The sequence below is a fragment of the Muntiacus reevesi genome, chromosome 18, assembly GCF_963930625.1.
Source record: "Muntiacus reevesi chromosome 18, mMunRee1.1, whole genome shotgun sequence".
NCBI classification, from domain to species: Eukaryota; Metazoa; Chordata; class Mammalia; order Artiodactyla; family Cervidae; genus Muntiacus; species Muntiacus reevesi.
In genome coordinates, this window is record NC_089266.1 from 35,189,657 (window position 1) to 35,212,354 (window position 22,698).

At 40.9% G+C, this 22,698-nt stretch overlaps 1 long non-coding RNA gene, 1 other non-coding gene and 1 pseudogene across 2 annotated transcripts in view; 2 read left to right on the plus strand and 1 right to left on the minus strand.

Moving 5' to 3' along the window:
* LOC136148955 (uncharacterized) overlaps window positions 1-22,698 on the plus strand; it is a 101,464-nt gene that overhangs the window by 38,966 nt on the left and 39,800 nt on the right. The window contains exon 3 of the long non-coding RNA XR_010659612.1: window positions 20,964-21,081. This is a non-coding gene — a long non-coding RNA (uncharacterized lncRNA). The remainder of the gene's footprint in view (window positions 1-20,963; window positions 21,082-22,698) is intronic.
* LOC136150376 (U6 spliceosomal RNA) lies at window positions 7,405-7,513 on the plus strand. Its single transcript, XR_010659810.1, has one exon. It is a non-coding gene; the product is annotated as a U6 spliceosomal RNA (small nuclear RNA).
* On the minus strand, window positions 8,601-8,975 carry LOC136148945 (transcription initiation factor TFIID subunit 13 pseudogene; annotated as a pseudogene).

Consider the following 22,698-nt stretch of genomic DNA (forward strand, 5'->3'; position numbering starts at 1 on the left):
ACAATACTTAAGTACTATGATCTCAAGTCAGTACATCTTATGTTGCATGCTAAGGAAATAAGAGAGGAAAGAAAAGATAACTTACACACAATCATAACAAAATAAGAAGGAAACCTCTATGAGTTAACAATCCTCATTTCTCTGACTAGCCATGTGGCTGGTATTGATAACTACCTTCTACTCACTGAATTTTTGTTGAGTTTATTTCCTACCTTCTGGTGGGCAAGAGTCTTACCAAGTGTAGAGTAGTTGCTACTTCTTGCTCACTAGTGCTCTAGTCACTAGTCTGATTAGAATATGTCAGTGTAGGGCACCAGAGTGATAGCTTGTGGAAAGGAAGTGTGTGAAGTGTTAGTCGCTCAGTCATGTCCAGCTCTTTGCAACCCCATGGACTGTAGCTTGCCAGGCTCTTCTGTCCATGGGATACCAGGCAAGAATACTGGAGTGAGTTGCCATAAAGGGATAAAATTCCTTTCTCCAGGGGATTTTTCCAACCCAGGGATTGAACCTGGGTCTCCCACATTGCTGGCAGATTCTTTATGTCTGAGTCATCAGGGAAGCCCCAGGGAAAGGTGATCAAGATTCCTGTGAACTAAATTATGACATCAGGCTAGAGAGGTAAAATATCCCTGAGGTAGGACAGTAAAGGTCTATTATTGGCAGTGCCACCGAAAGCAGACTGCTTGATGAGGCAAAGAAAAAGGCATTTGCCAGATGAGTAGCTGCAGGTGAGGTGCCAAGAGATGTGTTACTTTGCTCAAAGAAACCACCTCTGGTACAGTAGTTGCTATCAGAGTTATCACCTGGTTAAGCTTATGACTGTTATTCTCTAGGACCCACCTGTCTTCTGCATAGACCAGAAAGGCAGGTTGAATGGTGGTGTGGTGGGAATCAACACCCCTTTATCCTTGACATCCTTGATGGTGGCACTGATCTCTGTGATGCCTCCAGGAATGCAGTATTGCTTCTGGCTTACTACCTTCCTACGTAGAGGCAGCTTTGGGGGCTTCCACGTGGCCTTTTCTACCATACTAGCTAGCATTTCACAGTTCAGGGAACAGTGAGGGGATTCTGCTAGCTTCTGAACATATTAATTACAATTAAGCATTTTGGAACCGAGGAAATAACTACAAGATGGATTCAAGGGCCTCTGAACCTCTATTAGACAGACCTGAGTTAAAACTCCATTGATCTCCTGTCTTACATTAGGCTCTCCTCTGACTGGTGGGTTCATAATGACATTTTGGGTCTCCTGGAATTAATTTCAGTTCAGAGCCAATGCCCAAAAGTCTTGAAAGGTCTGACTGTTTCCTTTCCACCAATGCACAGTTACTCTGGTAATAGCTATTGGTCCCCTTAGGGGAAGGCTGGGAGAAAGATCAACAGCATAAATTTGGGTTAGCATACCAGGGTCCTTCCTCAAGGGGACTGGCCTCCCCTTCATTCAAGGGGTTCTGGGTCTGTAAACTGGCTCAAATCTGGGAACTGACTGTCGAACCATTATTCTAGTTACATTTTGTTCACTTGACCTGGAATTCTTTTGCTTATACAGATCAAGTTCAATAGGCTTCCTATCTGTTTCACTTCTGGAACACCATCATCAACCATCCAACTAGGTCAGCAAGAGTCTGATTAATACTTCTGATTACTACTTTGACTCTGCTATCCGTTATGGTAATCAAGCCCATCTTGTCCTTGGGCAGTTGCGTGCTACCACTTGGCCTTCGCCATCCTGGAATTCAGTTACTCCTGTCGCCTTTTGTTGTTGTCGTTTATTCACTAAGTCATGTCTGACTCTTATGTGACCCCCTGGATTGTAACCCGCCAGGCTCCTCTGTCCATGGGATTTCCCAGGCAAGAATACTGAAGTGGGTTGCCATTTCCTTCTTGAGGGAATCTTCCTGATCCAGGGATGGAACCTGGGTCTCCTATTCCCATAGCCTTTAGATTTCCCAGTTCATTGGCTGCAGTTCTCACCGGGAGGTTTGGCCTATAGCGAAGAGCAATTTCAGAGCTCCTCCAGGCTCTGAGGAGGCTCTCCCCTCACAAGTTTACTTCTCACAGTTGAGGTGGTGCTGTCTTCCAGACCCTCCCAGGTGGGTAAGCCATAAATGACAGATTCCTTGTAACATTCCCATCTCCCTAATCCTTTGAATCCTTTCCTCCACATTCAACCAAGGCGGGTTCAGCATTTCCAATTCACTCACTGCGCACCCCCGCCGCTGCATTTTGGCCTATGTTTCAGCCAATCAACCTAACTGTCAGAGCCCTTTCTAACTCCCCAAGCTGCAGATTAAATGCAGAATCTCTGCTTAGTGAGCCCATAGCAATAAATTTGGCCTGATCAACTTTATGTTCCTTCCACTATCATCTTATTATCCATTCCTACATGGTCCCCAGATTTTTATCTGTATAAATTAGGGAATCTTAAATTATATATTGTTATAAATTATATGTGAATACGAATACTAGAAAGAGATTTATTATAAGGTGCTGGCCCATGTGATTATGGAGGCTGAGAAGTCCCATAATCTGACGTCTGTAAACTCAAGTCTGGGAACCAAAGAGAGCTGATGGTGCATCAAAGGCTGGAGAGCTGGGGAGCTGATGGCATAGGTTCTAGTCTGAGTTTGAAGGCTTGGGGACTAGGAGTGCTTGAGGGCAAATTAAATAGTCAGGCAGAGTGCAACCTCTTCACACCTTTTTGTTCTAGTCAGCCCTCAGTGGATTGGATAAGGCCACCCACATTGGGGAAGGCCTTCTGCTTTACTCAGAAGATGCTAGTCTCTTCTCATTCAAATGCTAGTCTCTTCTGGAAACACCTTCACGGACCACCCAGAAATAAGGTTCAACCTGGGCATCCAGTGCCTAGTCAATTTTACATAAAACATTAACCATCACAGGAGGCTAGTAGGAGCTCTGGGATGGTGTTTTATAAATTTAATAACCTAATAAGAGAAGAGTCTTTCCTTTCAAATCATTCCAGTAACAATCCCAGTGCTGAATCTCTTTGGCCAGGCTTGGATCGTGTGCTCCTTTCTTCTAAACTGTTATTACATAATAGTAAAATTTATGGAGTACTAATTATGTGTCAAATCATAAATGTAGGTCTGAGTTTTCTATGATTAGATGTGTAACCTTGGACAATTTAGACTTCCCAAGCTTGAAAAGGCACTTAATCAGTGTCCTCTGTATTATTTTACTTAATCCTCGACAACCCCAATAAAATAGATTCTATCATCATCGTCATTTAAGTGATGAAGAAACTAAAGCCCAAGCAAGTTAAGTATATTATTCAGGACAAAAGAATTAGCAAATGATAAGTCCACTTGTATGGGTTGAAAATGTGGGTGGAAGCAAGTTCCCTGCAAAAGAATCAGGTGCTGCTTCTGACATTGAAGGTAAGAGTTTAAAAAAAAAACAAACAGCAAAACAACCACACAGGGTACAGGGGTATAAATACTTTAAAAATCTCTCAGTAATAAATTCCTAAAGATAAGAGAATATATCAAATTCATGTTGTAAGAACACATATGCATGCTCACTCAGTCGTGTCCAACTCTGTGTGGCCCCATGGACTGTAGCCCACCAGGCTCCTCTGTCCATGGAATTTTCCTGGCAAGAATACTGGAGTGGATTGCCATTTCCTTCTCCAGGAGATCTTCCTGACCCAGGGATCAAACCCGAGTCTCCTGTGTCTCCTGAATTGGCAGGCAGATTCTTTACCACTGAACCACCTGGGAGGTCTGTTGTAAGAACAGGATTCCATAATTATAAATATTAAGAGAATAAAAAAAGAGCCTTAAAAATTAAGGCAGGATAGTAGACCTGAAAAATGTAATAGAAGAGTTATAAGATAAACTTGAAAAAATCCTGAAGAAGATGAAGAGATGGATAGGAGAGTACAGATGAGAATATTAGAATATAAGCTTGGGAGGTTCAATATCTGAATAATAGGAGCTCTAGACAGAGAGAACAGAGAACATTTAAAGGAGGTAGTCATCGATGAAAGTGAAAGTCGCTCAGTCGTGCCCGACTCTTTCCCACTCAAATAGTCCATGGGATTCTCCAGGCCAGAATACTGGACTGGGTAGCCTTTCCCTTCTCCAGGGGATCTTCCTAACCCAGGGATCAAACCCAGGTCTCCCACATTGCAGGCAGATTCTTTACTGTCTGAGCCATCAATAAAACAGTACAGAAAAATTTACCAAGGACATGAGTTTCCAGACTGAAGGGTCATTCGAATGCCCAGAAAAAAGGATGAAAAGAGTCCCACCCAGACAGACACATCATCATGAAATTTCAGGACACAGGGTCAAAGAGATTTAAAAATCTTTGAGAAAGAAAAAAGAGATGGAGATCAGGAATTAGATTTGGCTTTTCATACTTCAGTGAATAACACTGGAAGCAGCAGAGCAATGCATTCAAAATACTGAAGCAGGGACTTCCCTGGTGGTCCAGGAGTTAAGAATCCACCCTCCAGTACAGGGAACTTGGGTTCAATCCCTGGTTGGGGAACTAGGATCCCACATGCTGAGGGGCTACTGAGCCCACATGCTGCAACTAGAGAAAACCCATTCACCACAATGAAGACTCAGCTCAGCAAAAAAAATAAAAAAGCACATTTTTAAAAAATATAGAAGCAGAATGATTTCCAACCTAGAATTCTCCACTTAACTAAATTATCAGTCAAATTTGAGGATAAATAAAGACATTTTCAGATAGGCAAGATTTCAAGGATGCATTTCCCTCCCATGCATCCTTTCTGAAGAAGCTACTGGAGGCTGTGCTTTTTGAACAAGAGAATAAACCAAGAGGAAGGCGTGCATGCATGCTCAGTCACTCAGTCGTGTCCAACTCTGTGTGACCCTGTGGATTATAGCCCACCAAGGCTCCTATGTCCATGGGATTCTCCAGGCAAATATACTAGAGTAGTTTGCCATTTCCTCCTTCAGCATGGAATACCATAAATAGGAATCTGACACAGGAGAAAGGTGAAAGGAATCTGAGGATGATGGGCAATCTGAGGATGACAGCTGTGTGCTAGATGCAGAAGGAAACAAATCAGACTGAAGTGGTACAGCCCCAGAGAGAGACAAAATGGTGGAGGGCCACCACCGCTATTGCCCCTACCCCCACCCCCACCCCCACTCTCATACAGACTTTTGAATCAAGGACAAAATGCCCAGAGAGTCTGACCCAAATTTTTCTCTGAACTTCATCAACCCACTGATCACTCTTGCATGCCCTGCTGCCTGACCTGCTGTGGATAGTGTCTAGAAATGCTCTGCTTTGACCTGTTGGAAGAGTTGGAGGGCAAGTCCTGGTGAACGGAAGATACAGAACAGCCTTTCCTTCTGACTGTGTCCTGGTCGAACACCTAAAACCTGGCCCATGGTGCGACACTGCCTCATGTCTCAACGGTGCTGAGCCTGATGCCTGGTGTTACTCATCGTCTTACTCAGTGATTTTCCCATAAAAGTCTCTTGTAAATGCTCAGGGAAGCTGAAGCCCAGACAATGACCCAGAGACAGTTTAGTTCATCTCCTTCAACAGTTGAAGCATCGCCCTTTCCTTACCCTCCTTCACTGGTTCTTGCTACTCAAATTTTCAGAACTAAGTCATGTTTAGGGATGAATATAAAGGTGGAAAAATGAAGAGAAAAAATGATCAATGCAGAAGTCATCACAGTGTTTAGTGCTGGGAGGTAGAGAAGAGACTGCAATTGAGGAGTAAACAGACTTTGGAAAGATTGGCTTTGTTTTATATCTCAAACTTAGTGGATGGTCGTTTACACTATAATTATACTTAGGTTGCATGAATGATTTTATCCCCCCTTTTATTTGATGATGCATTTCACAACAAACCATTGAAAAAAATCAGGTGCTGTTTATAAATAAGGAAATGAATGGGGACAAGCACAACTAAGAGATATTCATCAGACCCTTTGAAAAATGAAAACATCTATCTGCAAAGAGAAAAGATAGGGGACATTTGTGTCTGGCTCTTTCTGTTACAGGGGACAGAGACCTGCTTAATTTATTCATTTTTTAAAAACATTTACTGAAGTATAGTTGATTTATATTGTTGTGTTAATTTCTGTTGTACAGCAAATTGATTCAGTTATATATATATATATATATACATAGATTTTTCATGTTCTTTTCCATTACAGTTTATCACATATAGTTCCCTGTGCTACACTTTAGGACCATTCTCTATATAATAGCTTGCGTCTGCTAATCCCAAACTCCCAATCCATCCCTCCCCACCCCTGCTTAATTTAACTCAAGAAAGAAGTGGGGGTTTTTTTGAGTCTACCTGTGGCATGACCTGGAGTGATAAAACTCAGGAAGTTTTTCACTCTCCTTACAGGCATCTCTGTGTCCCTGACTGTCTGCTCTGTTCCCTATTGGCTACATAGTAAACCTCCCCCAAATTCTTTAACTTAAAACAACAATAGCCATTTATTTATTGGCTCATGATACAGTGATTTAGGAAGGGTTTGGCAGGGACAGCTCATCCTTGCTTTGTCAGGTGGTGGCTGGGTCAGCTTGACTGGGGCTGGAGGCTGATGCTGGCTTCACTGACAAGTGTGTCTTCTCAGCTAAGGTGTCTATAATAGCTGGGAGCTGGCTGGACCAGTCTCTCCAGCAGGGCTTCTTTACATGGTGACTCAAGGCTCCAAGAGGAATAAAGCAGTCAAGCACCTTCAGCTCTAGGTCCAGAGCTGGCACTGTGTCACTTCTGCTGCATTTCTTTGGTCAAAGCAAGTTCATATCAGAAAGGAGAAATAGACTTTACCTCCTGATGGGAGAAGTGACATGTGCTTATGGAGATGGGAAGAATACTTGGCTGCTGTTTTTCGAACAGTGCTATGTAGCGTTTCTCCCACCACATAATTTTGATTTGCATATGATTTTAGTTTGTTGGGACTTTTTATTTTGTTTTTGTTTTTTGTTTTGTTTTTGCCCTTGCAGCATACGGGATCTTACTTCTCCAACCAGGGATCCAACCTGCTGCCCTGCCGCAGTAGCATGGAGTCTTAACCACTGGACTGTCGGGGAATTCCCTAGTTTGTTGTTGCGCTGGACTTCCCAGGTGACTCAGATGGCCCTGGATCAGGAATATCCCCTGGAAAAGGGCATGGCTATCCACTCCAGTATTCTTGCCTGGAGAATCCCATGGACAGAGAAGCCTGGTGGGCTATATAGTCCATGAGTCACAAAGAGTCAAACGTGACTGAGCAACTTTCATTTTCTTTCACTTAACTCCAACCATGTTTTTCTGTCACCTACAACTTTATTGCTAATTAGCAGTTTCTTTCTGTCTTTTTTTTTTAGTAATCTTTTTAATTTTTCATACTTTATTCCTTATATTGATAGCTTAAGATAGTGAAATCTTGTGCTCGCTTCGGCAGCACATATACTAAAAAATTGGAACGATACAGAGAAGATTAGCATGGCCCCTGCGCACGGATGACATGCAAATTCGTGAAGCATTCCATATTTAAAAAAAAAAAAAGAAAAGAAAGTGAAATCTTCCTAAGTTCTGATTCATAGATAATGTTTATAAGTAGCACACAAAACATTCAGTTTCACAAAGAGTAGTATCCAGTGATCCCTTTAAATGCAATTTTAATCCTTACTTTAAGCTAAATGCAGGAATAATACAATAAGCTAAATACACACAAAATTTGTATATCCTGAACTACAAAAGTAGTTTCCATAGCCACACATGATTTTAGTCAAGTACACATTTTCACAATAAATAAATACTAACAAATATTTTAGTAAAACACTACCCCAAATGCTTACCTGCCATCAACTTTTTCAGCAATGCCATTCCTGCTACTGAAAGCACTTTCAGAAGTTTTAATCTGACCTGGGGAAATGAATTTTTTAAAAACCTGATGAATAGTATATTATAAACCCCAAAGATGTTTAATCCAGTAAGTCTTCCAACACAGAAACGTTCATAGGGAATTTTTAGTTTCTCAAAAAATAAAAAATTAAAATTAAATCACTCTTGTTATCTAAAGAGTATTAAAACAAATTATCTTAAGACAAATAAACGCTCCTACAAAAGGCTATATTTTCTAATATCTTTGTCTTCTTAAAAGAAACACAAACCAGTTCACTATCTTTTAACAACTTATACTACTGCAGTCTAAAAACTTTAGAAATACATGAAACACATCTTAGCTATCAAAGTCAAAGGTTCCATTTAGATTTCACATATTAAACAGCTACAGTACAACCTACAATGGCCCAATATAATTAATGGCATATATAAACATTAATTTACCATTGACATGGTCAAGAGTCAGAAGAAACTGAATGGTTTGCAATCCAAAGATACTTTTACTTACATGTGGTCATTAAAATCCAATAAGTAATTCAAGTATGGTAATATAATGGCAGGCAATTAAAGGCTCATATATCACTCTAAAATTGAAGATGTGAAAATAAAGCCTAAACACTTTGTGGTTCTCCATTTTTCATTCACATGGTTAGGTATCAGGACCTTACTGTGGAAAATATCGTTACTAAGTATGGTTTCCCCAGAAGATAATGAAGCTTCAGAAGGTACAATAGGTGTCAAGATCCATAGTTTGCTTCATCAAATGCTTTTCTAGCATGTTTTAAATCGTCATTCATAGTAAGCAAGTCTTTAACTCTAGCAAACTTTCTTGGCTCCTTTCGAATCAAGAAGATGATATCTTTGACTTGTACCCGACCATGACTTCCTCCAATTGACTTTGCCTTACGAGTCATTTTGGTGATGAGCTCTATGACAAGGTCTTCAATATCTACTGATTCAGTATAAAGATTCTGGTCATCTCCAAACCCATACATCATACACCTTAATTCTTTAGAAAAAACTCTCTTTCTTTTACTCTGTCCACCTTCTGCACCTCCTCCAATTTCTTCATTTTCTTCCTCAAAGGTGGGATTCTCTTCTTCATCTGCCATCCCACCAGCCAGCCACTTCTGCAGTGCACCCACCTCCCTTGGAGCTAACAGTTTCTTTTTATGCTTTTAGGTTCAAATTCCTAAGAACTGATTGGTTCAGTTCATTTTTTTCACCTTATTCCACTGGCCAAAGCCTGATTTTTTCCTCAAGGTTTTAGTTTGAAAACGTTCAGCTTTTGGAATAATCGCACATACAGTACATTGAAAGTCAATAGACCCTTTCCTTAGAGTCACTGATTTTATCATTTGCTACACGTACTTGATCACACTTTCTTTTTCCATGTATATATGTATGCAGTCAGTTGAAGATATCAAATACTTTGGTGTATATCTCCTGAGATTGAGGGCATTCTCCTGTATAACCACAGTCAAACAGTCACACTCAAGAAGTTCAGCAATTATATACAACTGTAATCTAATCTGCTACTCAGATTCGTATTTCCACAATTTACATATGGTTTTTTTTGATCCAGTATTCAAATAATGAGCGCACACAGAAATTAGTTTTCATGTCTCCCCAATGTCTTTTAATTTAGACAAGTTCTCTGGCTATTTTTCATCTTTTGTGACATTGACTTTCTGGAGAGTCTAGGACAGCTGTTTTGCACAATTTCTTTCAATTTGATTTGCCCGATTATTTCTTCTTGATTAGATTCAGCTTAAACCTTTTTGGTAAGAATACTACATGGGTAGGATTTTCCTGGTGGTCCGGGCCCCAATGCAGAGGTCTGGGTTCAATCCCTGGTGTGGGAATTAAGAGTTCACATGCTGAAACTAAAGATTCCACATGCCACAAGGAAGATGGAAGATCTTGCAAGCTGCAACTAAGACTCGGTGAAGCCAAAGTTAATTAATTAACTAAAAAAAAATACTACATAGGTACCCCCTTCCCTTGTCCCCTTCCCCATCACTACTCAGGCTCTTTAGCCCAGAGCCTTCTAGGTAAGTTTGGCCAAGGGAAGACAGATGGCTGGAGAACAGGAGGAGGGAAAAGGCTGGAAGTTTCCCCTCTTTCTCTCTTCTTGTGAGGTCCTTGACTGTGGCTACTTCTCTCCCAAGAAGTCTCCTCTCCCCCACAAACAGACCCTGCCTCTGTGATTCCAGCTCCCTGGAAGTCCCCCGCGCCCCACCCCCTTGGTTCTGACTCCTTCTGATGGCCCCAAACTCTGTGCTCTGATAAAACCTCCTTCTCCTGCCGTCTGTTCTGCCTAGAGCAGCAGTTGTTTCTGGCCAGTTGCTAACCTTCAGTCTCCTCACCATCCTGTGTTTGGCTTCTCAGCTTTTCCATTTCCTGTGGAACCAATTTCCTTTATTTGGTTTGAAAAACCCAGGGTGGTGTCTGCTTTCCTGACTAAACCCTGACTAATACAGGGAGGGTGTCTAATCCTGGTGGCCTGTAGGATGGAGTTATGTGGTATAAACTAAGGCAGCATTAGCAGCAGGGGCTGTAAGAGGGGAAATTCTTTTAGTTGGAGGAGTATGCACTGTAGGTCTCCTCCCTGGTTACGTGGAAAGGAAGTGTATAAAAAGGTAACATTGTTGGGTGGTAGAATTTTGGGTGATTTTCATATTATTTTTTCTTCTCTTTTGTTTATCCACATTACCTACATTTTCTGCAATGGACGTGAATTGTTTTTGACATGAAGAAAAAATCTAGCATGCCATATTTAGTAAGCAAATAAGAGAATGGTACACATGTACAGTAAGCTATATCAGAGGATATGGACGTGGCTAACCCCCATAAGGGCTCTTCCCTGGTGGCTCAGACAGTAGATGCCTCTGCCTACAATGTGCGAGACCCGGGTTCGATCCCTGGGTCGGAAAGATCCCCTGGAGAAGGAAATGGCAACCCACTCCAGTACTCTTGCCTGGAAAATCCCATGGACCGAGGAGCCTGATAGGCTACAGTCCATGGGGTCACAAAGAGTCGGACACGAGTACTTTGGCTCCCAAATATTTTTTTCCAGCTTTATTGAAATATAGTTGATAAATAAAATTTTAATGTTAATAGATTTAAAGTGTACACTATAATGATTTGATTATGCATGTATGTTGTGAAGTGATTCCCACAATTGAGTTAACGCATCCATAATCTCACATATTTACCATTTATTTATTTATTTGGGAAAAGGAGAAGGGAATGGCAGAGGATGAGATGGTTAGATAGCATCACCAACTCGATGGACATGAATTTGAGCAAACTCCATGGATAGTGGAGGACAGAGGAGCGTGGTGTGCTGCAGTCCATAGGGTCACAAAGAGTCAGACACAACTGAGCAGCTCAACAACAACAAATTTATTTTGGTGCAAACACTAAAGTTCTATTCTCTTAATAAATTTCAATTATACAATGCAGCATTATCAACCATAGTCACTATGTTATACATTAGAGATATATATATATATATCCCCCAGCCCCTAGCAAATACCATTCTATTCTTTGTTCCTATGAATTCAACTTTCTTTCTTTTTTTTTGGCCGTGTGTCATGTGGGATCTTAGTTCCTCCACCAGGGATCGAACCCCCATCCCCTGCATTGATTGGAAGGCAGATTCATAACTACTGGACCACCAAGGAAGTCCCTATTGAATTCCTTCCGGAGAGTAAATTTCCAGGAGAATAATTAATGGGGAAAAGGTCATGGATATTTTTATGTTTCTGGACCCCTAAAGACAAATCATTTCCTATAAGATAGTACTAATACTTACTGTCTCCAAGCACTTATAATTGCTTTAGTTTCACTTCAATTTTTAGAATAAATAGAAAGGTAGAGAATGAAAACCTTCTTCTTGTTTTCGGGCGGAAACGATGCCAGTGCCTCTGGGGCAGGGATGAGGCGCACCAGCATGGAGCCGCAGCGGCCAGTCACCTTGCAAGGAACCGTGTGGGGCTTGCCGATCTTGTTCCCCCAGTAGCCTCTTCGCACGGGGACAACGGACAGCTTGGCCAGGATGATGGCCCCACGGATGGTAGTGGCTACTTCCTTGGAGCACTTGACACCCAGACCGACATGTCTATTGTAATCCCCGATGGCAACAAATGCCTTGAACCTGGTCCGCTGGCCAGCACGTGTCTTTCTAGTTCCTACACACATCTTTCCTGGAGACCATGGTATTCATTTGTCATATGATTTAGAGTTTATCATGAACAAGCCAGCAAAGTGAATGCATGTAAAGATAGCATACTAAATGCACTGTTCTTAATTTTGGGTTTTAAATTTGTATTTTGGAAATCTTTCTATATCAGAACAGAGTACTTCCTCATTCTTTTTACAACTGTAGAATATTCCTTTGAATAAATTTACTATGATGTACTTAACCAGTCATCTAATGATGGACATTTAGATTTTTTCCCCCAATCTTTTGCTAAAGCGAACAAGGAGATGATTAACTTCCCCTCACATTATTTTGCCTGTGTGCAAGTAGATTTGAATAATGAATTCTCAGAAACATTACTGCTGGCTCAAAGGGTAGATACACTTGTGATCTTGTTGAAGAAGTGAAGTCACTCAGTCGTGTCTGACTCTTTGCAACCCATGGACTGTAGCCCACCAGGCTCCTCCATCCATGGAATTTTCCAGGCAAGAGTACTGGAGTAGGTTGCCGTTTCCTTTTCCTGGGGATCTTCCTGACCCAGGGATTGAACTTGGGTCTCCCACATTGCAGACAGATGTTTTACCATCTGAGCCACCAGGGAAGCCTGTGATCTTGTTAGGTGTTACCAAGAAATTGCCCTTCACAAGGATGATATCCATTTACATCCCCACTAGCGATGTTTGAGACTATGATCACTCTATTATCCTATTATGCACAGAAGAGTGTGTTATTAAATCTGAGTCCATGTGTCTTGTGAAATGTTTATTGTAGTTATATTTATCTTCTCTCGATCTACCATTTGATTATTTTGTATTTTTAATTCTCTATTATCTTATTGTAATACTTATAGTAGTTGCTTTATAGCCCTTGTCTTCTGACTCCATCACCTCTGTCATATCTGGTCTGTTTCCATTGACTCTATTTTCTTCTGATTATTGGTAATACTTTCTTGCCTCTTTACATTGCTAGTAATGTTTAAATATCATTTATTATTTATTTTTATCTGCATTGGGTCTTCATGGCTGCACGCAGGCTTTCTGTAGTTGAAGGCAAACAGGGGCTACTTTCTAGTTGTGATGAGCAGGCTCACTAGTTGCAGTGCTCTGTTTAGTTGCTCTGTGGCCTGTGAGAGCTTCCTGGACCAGGGATCAGACCCATGTCCTGAATTGACAGGCAGATTCTTATCAACCACTGGATCACCAGGGAAGTTCCCCAGGACTGGTTGCTTGTTTCACAGAAAAAGAAGGGTAAAGATAGGAAAGTATTTTGTTTGTTTACTGGATTCATTCACAAAGTGTTTACTGAGCACCTATTATATGCATGCGTGCTCAGTCCTGTTGACTTTTTGTGACCCTATGAACCAGAGCCCAGTAGGCTCCTCTGTCCATGGGATCCTCCAAGCAAGAATACTGGAGTGGGTTGACAGTTCCTCCTCCACCCCTCCCCCACCCAGGGACAGAACCCACATTTCCTGCATCTCCTTGCATTGACAGGCAGAGTCTTACCACTGAGCTGCCTGGGAAGCCCTTATTATACACAAGGCTTTAGAATATGAAATCTGTGCCCTCAAGGAGTTCCTAGCCTGGTGGGGGAAACAAAATGATAAAAAAAAAATAAATGCAACTGTGTACTACTGTGAAGAATGAATTCTGTATAGGATGTGGAGCACAAGGCAGGGAGGGATCAGTTTATGTTGGGGAGACAGAAGAGATTTATTGGGGAGCAAGTTGAACCGAGTCTTGAAATTTGAGTAGGCATCTGCCAGGTTGGCAGAGATGGAGGAGAATTGGGGAGAAGGTAGGCATTTTGGGCAAATAGGCAGCAAGAGTTCCAGGATGCTGATGAAATTTCAGGGAAATCCATGAGGTTGGGGCCAGGAAGACATAAGTGATGTGGTTGCAAAGGAAACAGGAGACCCCATGAGAAAAGTTCTTTGGAGTGCTGGTGAGAGATGATAAGGACCAGAAACGGGGCAGGGTTAGCAGGAATAGAGATGGGGGAGGGTGAAAGAGATGCTAAGAAAGTGGAATTGTCAAGATTGTTGTTCCATTGGTGATGGTAGGGAGAGAGAAAGGAGAGAGAGAGAGGGCAGAGAAGAGGGAGAGATGGCAAAAGAGATTGATCCAGTATGACTCCCTGGTTCTTGACTGGGGCAAGTAGGTGTATGATGGTGTCATTTACAGAGATGTGGGACATGTAAGGAAAGATTGGGAAATGTGATCATGTTGGTTTTTGATTAAGTCAACTTTGAAGCACCAGGACTTCCCTGGTGGTCCAGTGGTTAAGAAGACACCTTCCAGTGCAGGGGATGCAGGTTCGATCACTGGTCGGGGATCTAGAATCCCGCATATTGCAAGGCAACTAAGCCTGAGTGCTTTAGAGCCCATGCAACACAGCTAGAGAAGCCCTTGCGCTGCAAGGAAGAGCCTGCTTGCTGCAACTAAGACCCGACACAGCCAAATAAATAAACACTAATAGAGAAGATTAAAAAAAAAGTTTGAAGAACCTCTTGAAATTGTAGGTGGGTACCCATGGCCCACTTTACTGTGCACTGCTTTGCATGTGTAAGGCTTTGATGTCTGAGAAAGGTCAAAAGTTACCTGCCAAAAGTTCTTTGGTAGAGGAACTATAAGCAAGTGCAATTCAATTCAAAATAAGTTATTGAGCCTTTACTATGTGCCACACAGTGCAACACACACTAATCTCCAAGGGGAGAGAGATTCTGTCTGCCTTGTTCACATTTGCATCCCAATATCTGGTACAGTGACTGATACACAGTGGACATTTAATTAGTGTTTGTTGAATGACTAACTGAATGTATGAATGAACATGGTAATGAAAATAGCAACAAGTATCTCCTGAATCCCAAAAGCTTGGGGAGACAAATGCATAGACAGGGTCAAATAGCATATTAAATGCTTGAATAGAATGGATGTAATGGGCAAGGAGGACTCATGAGAGAATGGAGTGACTTATGCTGGGTTTTAAAGTTTTCTGGGCCGAGAAGAGGAAAAGACTTTCCAGGAAGAAAGAATAGACCATATAAAGGCCTAGAAGGGTGAAAGTGCATGACATGGTTCTCAGACTAACAGTTCAGCGCGGCTGTACTCCACCTGGCAGCCATCATGCCTGCCATCCCCTTGGAAGGAAATAGTCCCCGTCCACAGCCTGTGCTGAGGGGAGGCTCTGGGTGTTCTTACTTTACACAAAATGAAACTGCTTTTCAGCCACAGGCAAATCATAAGCTGTCTAGGACCCTAAGAGTTACACTTGAGTGGAGCTACTGACCAATCCAGAAGGAACAGGGCCAGTCTCTCGCTATGATGTGAGTAAGTGAGTGTGTGTGGCTGTGGTGGCAGCAATGGTATGGAAACCACAGAGGCAAATCAGGCAGTAGCCATAGCATCAAAGATGGAGAGAAGCCAAGATGACCATAGGAAACAGAAGTTACAAAAAACTAGAAGCCACATGGCCGAGAAAAGGCATGCTGAGCAGAGGGAGAAGCAGCTGCTTTCAGAGAAGCAGATGGAATCGGAGGTCAGCCTATTATTTCACATCTACATAGATTAAAACCCATTATAACGTTATAATGTGTGTGTGTGCGCTCAGTCACTTAGTGGTGTCTGACTCTGCAACCCCACAGACTGTGGCCCGCCAGGCTCCTTTCTCCATGGGATTCTCCAGGCAAGAACACTGGAGTGGTTGCCATTTCCTCCTCCAGAGGATCTTCCCAACCCAGGATCTAGCCCGTGTCTCCTGCTTTGGCAGGTGGGTGTTTTGCCACCCTGCCACCTAGGAAGCCCTAGTGATGCTATAATACTTGCGATCAACCATCAAACATGTTGCATAATTCACTAGGAGAGGATATTTAAAATTTTTGTTGCTCTTTATTCCCAGTTACCCAAGTTTCCTGCTCATATCATTTCCCTTCTGTCTGAATAACTTCTTTTAGCAATTCTTTTGGAGCAGCTCTGTTGGCAATGGATTCTCTTAGTTTTTCTTCATTTGAGAATGTCTTCATTTCATCATCATCCTCCAGTTTTTTTTTTTCCAGTCCAGATATAGAATTCTGAGTTAACAGTTTTTTTTTTTCCCCTCTCTCATCCCTTAAAGAAATATGATTCTACTTTATTTTGGCCTCTATTGTTTCTTTTCTTTTTTTTAATATTTATCTTTATTTATTTGGCTGCACCGGGTCTTAGTTGCAGCATGTGGGATCTTCAATATTCATTGTGGCATGCAGGGTCTTTTTTTAGTTGTGGTATACAAACATGTGGGATCTAGTTCCCTGACCAGGGATCAAACCCCAACCCTCTGCACTGGGAGCACAGAATCGTAGTCACTGGACCACTAGGGAAGACTCCAGAAGTTGTTTTCAAGTATAATTTTAGACATAAATTTCCTCTTTATTATTATTTTTTAGTTTGAAAACACATTTAAGTTTTGGCATGTTCACATTTCTTGGTCCACCTGTGCGTTCTTTCAATGTGATAAATCCCCAATCCCATTGTTTCCTGGCTTCCACTGTTGCTACTGAGACTTCTGTTGTCATGCTAACTCTTGCTCTTGGTGATGATCTTTCATTTTTTACAGCTGTTTTCAGGGCCTTTTCTTTTCTTTTTTTTAGTATTTATTTATTTGGCTGCATCATGTCTTAGTTGCGGCATGTGGTACCTAGTTTCCAGACCAGGAATTGAACCCAGGCCCCCTACATTGGGAGCTCCGAGTCTTAACCACTGGACCACCAGGGAAGTCCTTCAGGACCTTTTCATTTGTTGTATTCTGAAATTTTACTCTAATGTTTCTGGTTATGAATTTATGTTCATTTTTTTCTCTTTGGGATACACTGATCTGTGAGTTTAAATGCTTCATTTGTTCTAGAATACTGTTAACCAATATTGGTTAAAATATTTCTGTTGTCTCTTATGACCATACTTTCCTTTCAAAACTCCAGTTATTTCTATGGTATACCTTCTCATTTTATCCTCCATGTCTCTAAATCTTTCTTTTATATTTTTCATTTCCGTATCTATTTTTCTCATATTCTGGATATATCCTTTTGACAAATCTTCTAATTCTCTAATCCTTTCTTCAACTGTCCCAAATCTGCTTTTTAAGTCATCCTTTAAGACTTCAATTTCAACAATCCTGTTTTTTCCTATTTCTAGAATATATTTTTTCCTGATCTATCCAATCTTGATCATCTTTTTATATGCTTTCATTTGTAAATCAACTCTTTTTACTCTTTAACATTTCTTGTGTGTATCTGTGTTTTATATTCTGAATTTGTCACTTTAAAATTTTTATTTATTTATTTATTTGATGTGCTGGATCTTCATTGCTGCACGCAGGCTTTTCTCTAGTTGTGGTGAGCGGGGGCCATGCTCAGCTGCGATGCACAGGCTTCTTCTATTGTGGAGCACAGGCTCTAGGGCATGCAGCCTTCAGCAGCTGCGGCTTGTGGGCTCAGCCGTTGCAGCTCCCAGGTTCCAGAGCACAGACTCAGAGTAGTTCTGATGCACAGGTTCAGTTGCTCTGAGGCATGTGGGATCTTTCCAAACCAGGGACGAAACCCATGTCTCCTGCTTTAGCAGGAGACTCCTTACACCTGAGCCACCAGGGAAGCCCTGTATTTGTTGCTTCTAATAGTTTTATCCCCTTGGAATCTGTTTGTTTTTTTTTTCTTGCTACTTCTGATTTTTACTCATAGTGGCTGGCTTCCTTATATATTTGATAATCTTTGTGAATCCATTGATTTCATTGATTGCCTGCATGCTCAGTGATGTCTGACTCTTTGTGAGTCCATGAGTCGACTGCAGCTGCCAGGCTCCTCCGTCCAAGGGATTTCCTAGGCATTGCTTGATCTTAGTATGTGGAAGACGCTTTCTTCCAGAGAGTGTTTGCTTTGGCTTCTGGAATAGTCAGGGAGTGCTCCAACATAAGACCACTTTATCCTTTCTTTGAAGGTATTGGCTCAGATTAGGAGTTGCATGCTGGTGTTTCAAGGTTAAATGCCCCCTACAACATTATTCCCCTAGAAATCTGGACTCTGTGCATCCCTGCCTTTCCTGGCTGCCTGACCACACAGGCTGAAAACTTGCCTGTCTTTCTCCACAACACTCTAGCTCCCTGCTAACCAGCACATATAAAAGAACCATTTAGAATTCACGGGGAGGAAATTTATACTCACTGAAAACCAAAACAGTATACATGAAAAGTTCTAGACTGAAAACAATCTATTTTACTAAACAGTTATAAGTCAATTCAAATTTATTTGCATGATGTTGAGCAAAGTCAGTTATGGTATTTTGTTGTTATTGCTAAGTCGCTAACTCACGTTGTCATAACTCTTTGTGACCCCATCGACTGCAGCACACCAGACTCCTCTGACCTCCACTGTTTCCTGGAATTTGCTCAGATTCTTGTCCATTGAGTCAGTGATGCTATCTAATTATCTCATCCTCTGCTATCCCCTTCTTTTGCCTTCAATCTTTCCCAGCATCAGGGTCTTTTCCAAGGAGTCAGCTATTTGAATCAGGTGGCCAAAGTGTTGGAGCTCCAGCTTCCGCATCAGTCCTTGCAATGAATATTCAGGGCTGATTTCCTTTAGGATTGACTGGTTTGATCTCCTTGCAGTCCAAGGGACTCTCAAGAATCAGCACCACAATTCGAAAGCATCAATTCTTCCATTATTGTCCAACTCTCATATCCATATATGACTACTGGGAAACCATAGCTTTGACTATATGGACCTTTATTTGCAAAATGATGTCGTTGCTTTTTAATACATTGTCTAGTTTTGTCATAGCTTTCCTTCCAAGGAGCAAACTTTTTTTTATTTCTTGGCTGTAGTCACTGTCCACAGTGGTTTTGGAGCCCAGGAAAATAAAATCTGTCACTGCTTCCACTTTTTCCCCTTCTGTGTATTTTAAATATCTTCTGTCTCTTTATTTCCTTCCATTATTTGTTCTTGTTTGTATTTGCACTTTCTCACTTCCTCAGTTTTGTTTGGGCTAATGAGTTATTTACTTTTAAAGAAAGTATTTTAGATTTATATAGTAGTTCTGCTTTTTTTGTTTTCTAGAATTTATTATAATTTGTTTTTTCATTTATTCCTTTCTGCAGCATTCCTTTAGTTTATTTTGTTATTATTTTCTAACTTTTAAAGAGGAATTCTGATTTCTGCATTTTGTTTTGAAGTATGTATTTAAGGTGATTAAGTATTCCTCTGAGTACTACTTGAACTGCATTTCATAGATTCTGGTATATATTCTTTATGTTATTTTTATTATTATTTCCATTAATTCCTTAGTTCGGGGTATGGTTCCCTTTTGATCCAGTAATTAAAGAGAGTTTTATCTTTAAACTTCCAAATAGAGAGGACTCTTTGATTTTCTTATTAAATTCATTTGTTGCAATGTGATTATAGGGTAGTTTGTGCATTATTTATGTAGGTGGGGGGTTGCAATAGTCCTTAAGTCTTAAATATGATGAATTTTCATAAATACTATTGGACACTTGAAAAAACGGAGTGTCCTCCACTTCAGGATGCAATGTTTGATATATATATTAGTAAGGTCTGCTATGTTAATTATATTGTTTAGGGCCACTCTGTTTTTAGCTTTTTAAAAAATTATAACATTTTGGATTGGATGGACAAGTAAATGAAAGCCTCTTTAAAAAAAAAAAAATGTATTTATTTATTTGACTGCTGGGTCTTAGTTGCGGCATACAGGATCTTTTAGTTGCAGCATACGCGAGCTTGTTCCCTGACCAGGGATCCAACCCGGCGCCCCCAGCCCCTGCACTGGGAACATGGAGTCCTAGCCACTGGACCACCAGGAAAGTCCCTAAAGCCTCCTTTTTATTAGCTTCTGTTTCCTTTTCCTTGCTTACCTTGTAATTTCTGCTGTATGAAGGTTACTTTTATGTTATTTGGTAAATCAATATTCATAATTGTTTTATTTTCATTGCCAGTTGTACCCTTTAGCTTTCTCAAATAACCTTGCTTTCTTGGCTCATATTCTACCTTGTCTATTATTAAGATCATGACTTCTGTTTTAAATAGTTTGTTGTATACCCTTGCCAATCTTTTAATCTTTAAAATAAACTTTAAGATTGGCTTTAGAGTTACAGGAAAATTATGAAGATTGTATTGAGAGTTTTCATGTACCTACACACCTAGTTTTCTCTGTTATTAAAATCTTAGATTAGTAGAGGGCTTTAAACATGAAGAGAGTAGGAGGAAGCAAATAACGCGAATTGAATGTAGGAGATGGAGAAGCAAGAATACACATAAAGCATTTAAAAATAAAACCAATAAAATAAGCAAATCTCAAATGAGCTTAATTTTTTTTTCACAAAGTGAGAGAATAAAAATTAGCCATATTAGGAAGGAATAAAAGAAACATTGCTTATACAATATAGGCTTAAAACAAAAGCAAAAACAAAAACCAACCCACAGTAACTGTAGCAGGGATAGAAAAGAGCGAGTGCTCTAGGAATCCCTGATAATTCACAGAGCCTGCTGCTGGAACTTCATCATTTTGCCACGTCTAGTGTTCATGCTGTAACATTCTATCCAGTTAAGTGTCAGCGGTCCTCTTTTTAAGTAATCGGAATTGTTGCTTCAATTTCAGCCAGTCCACATAGTGAAAAATGTAACCCATCTGATCTGAAGATGAGACACTCTAGAACCACACATTTTAATTCCTCAGTTTATTGTTCACGGTTTAAATAGAGAGCCCTCTAGGGGGCAGCAGTGGAATAGCAGGAGCTGCTGCTTGGCTGTTGTGGAGAGCGGAGACAAAATGGTCACCTCTAGTCTAGAGCTTCCAGCTCCAAGAGGGCACTTAGCATCACAACCCTTGACCCTTTCTCTTACTGTTTACAGGTGGCCACCATGTCACATACTGCAGTGTAAACCATTCACGGAGAATCCAGTGTGAGTGCCAACCTGGATTTGGTGCAACAGTGCCGCCCGCCCTCCATGAGTACAGATGGAGTAAGAGGTAAGAACTGGTCAAAGTCACATCAGAGGGATGTAACCAAGATTCCCCAAGGTGTTTCGAGCCTGGTATAAAAGGAGGGTAGAAAGATGATTGATGGGAGAATTGGGGGTGTGGAGTTCATACAGGAATCAACATTAACAAAGATTTAGAGCCTCTTATGTCCAATGATGCCTGGGCAGATTTTGTCAGTAAAAGAAGAATGATTGTACCAGATTCTCCTGGCAGATTACGATGGGCTTTTTTTGTTTTGGAAGTATAGTTGATTTGCAGTGTTGTGTTAATTTCTATTGTACAGCAAAGTGATTCAGTTATATGTGTATATATATATATATATGTACATTATTTTTTAGCATAATTTTTCATTATGGTTTATCATAGGTACTGAATACAGTTCTCTGTGCTGTTGTTTATTATGGTGGAATGATTTGAAGACTGGAGTGAGTCCTTGGCCTACCCATATGCAGTCTTGATAGTTTAATTTGGGTCTCAGTAATCCTGGTCCAATTGTCTGCTTAATTTCTTCACATAAATGTCCATTGTTAGATGAACAGTCTAACTCAATTTTTCTTCTCTCCAGCCTAGTCATGCCCATACTCATAAACTCAGACTCAGTCTTTTAACCTCCCTCATCCACTCCTCTTCTGAAACTCAGTCTTCATGTTCTTTCAATCTTTACCTCACAGAGTTTCTCCAGAAAAGCTTATGACCAGTGAAAAAATTCTGAGAGTTTATTTCTGAGACTGTCTTTTACAGTCCTTCTGAGAAGGCAAGTTCTAAGCTCAAACTCCACCTCCTGCTGGGTGAGATGGTGACTGAGTTGTTGAAAGGTTGGCAGCAGTGGGTGATTTTTAATGGGCCGTATGTGTCTGTTTCTACCTTATTCACTGTATTATGTTGTTATTGTTTTGTTGTGGCACACGGACTCTCTAGTTGTGGCATACAAGTTCCAAAGCATTTGAGCTCAGTAGTTGCAGTTCACGGGCTAAGTTGTTTCATGGCATGTAGGATCTTACTTCCCTGACCAGGAATCAAACCCACATCCCCTGCATTGGAAAGCAGATTCTTAACCACTGGACTGCCAGGGAAACCCCATTCTTTTTTTTATGGCTGAGTATATTGGGAAGAAAAAAAAATATATATATATATATGATAATTCTTAATCCAACCATATGTTAATGGGCACTTGGGTTGCTTCCTTGTCTTGGCTATTGTAAATGTGCTGTGCTCTGCCCAGTCACTTGGTCGTATCTGACTCTTTTGTGACCCCATGAGCTGCAGCCCACCAAACTCCTCTGTTCATGGAATTTTCCAGGCAGGGATACTGAAGTAGGTTGCCATTTCCTACTCCAGGGAATCTTCCCAGCTTAGGGATAGAACCAGTCTCCTGCATCTCCTGTATTGGCAGGCAGATTCTTTTACCACTGAGCTGTTGTAAATAGTGTGTATCAAAGTTTTAAATGAGAGTCCCAGAAATTCCTGTTCTGTTAGCAAGGCCCCCCTCTCCTTCCCCACCCCCCCAAACCCCTCATCATCTTTATCTCTGGATCAGAGACTGATATTCCATGTCCTTTATCTCTGTTTATGTCAATTGTTATAAGAACAGGTTTAGGGCTGTTA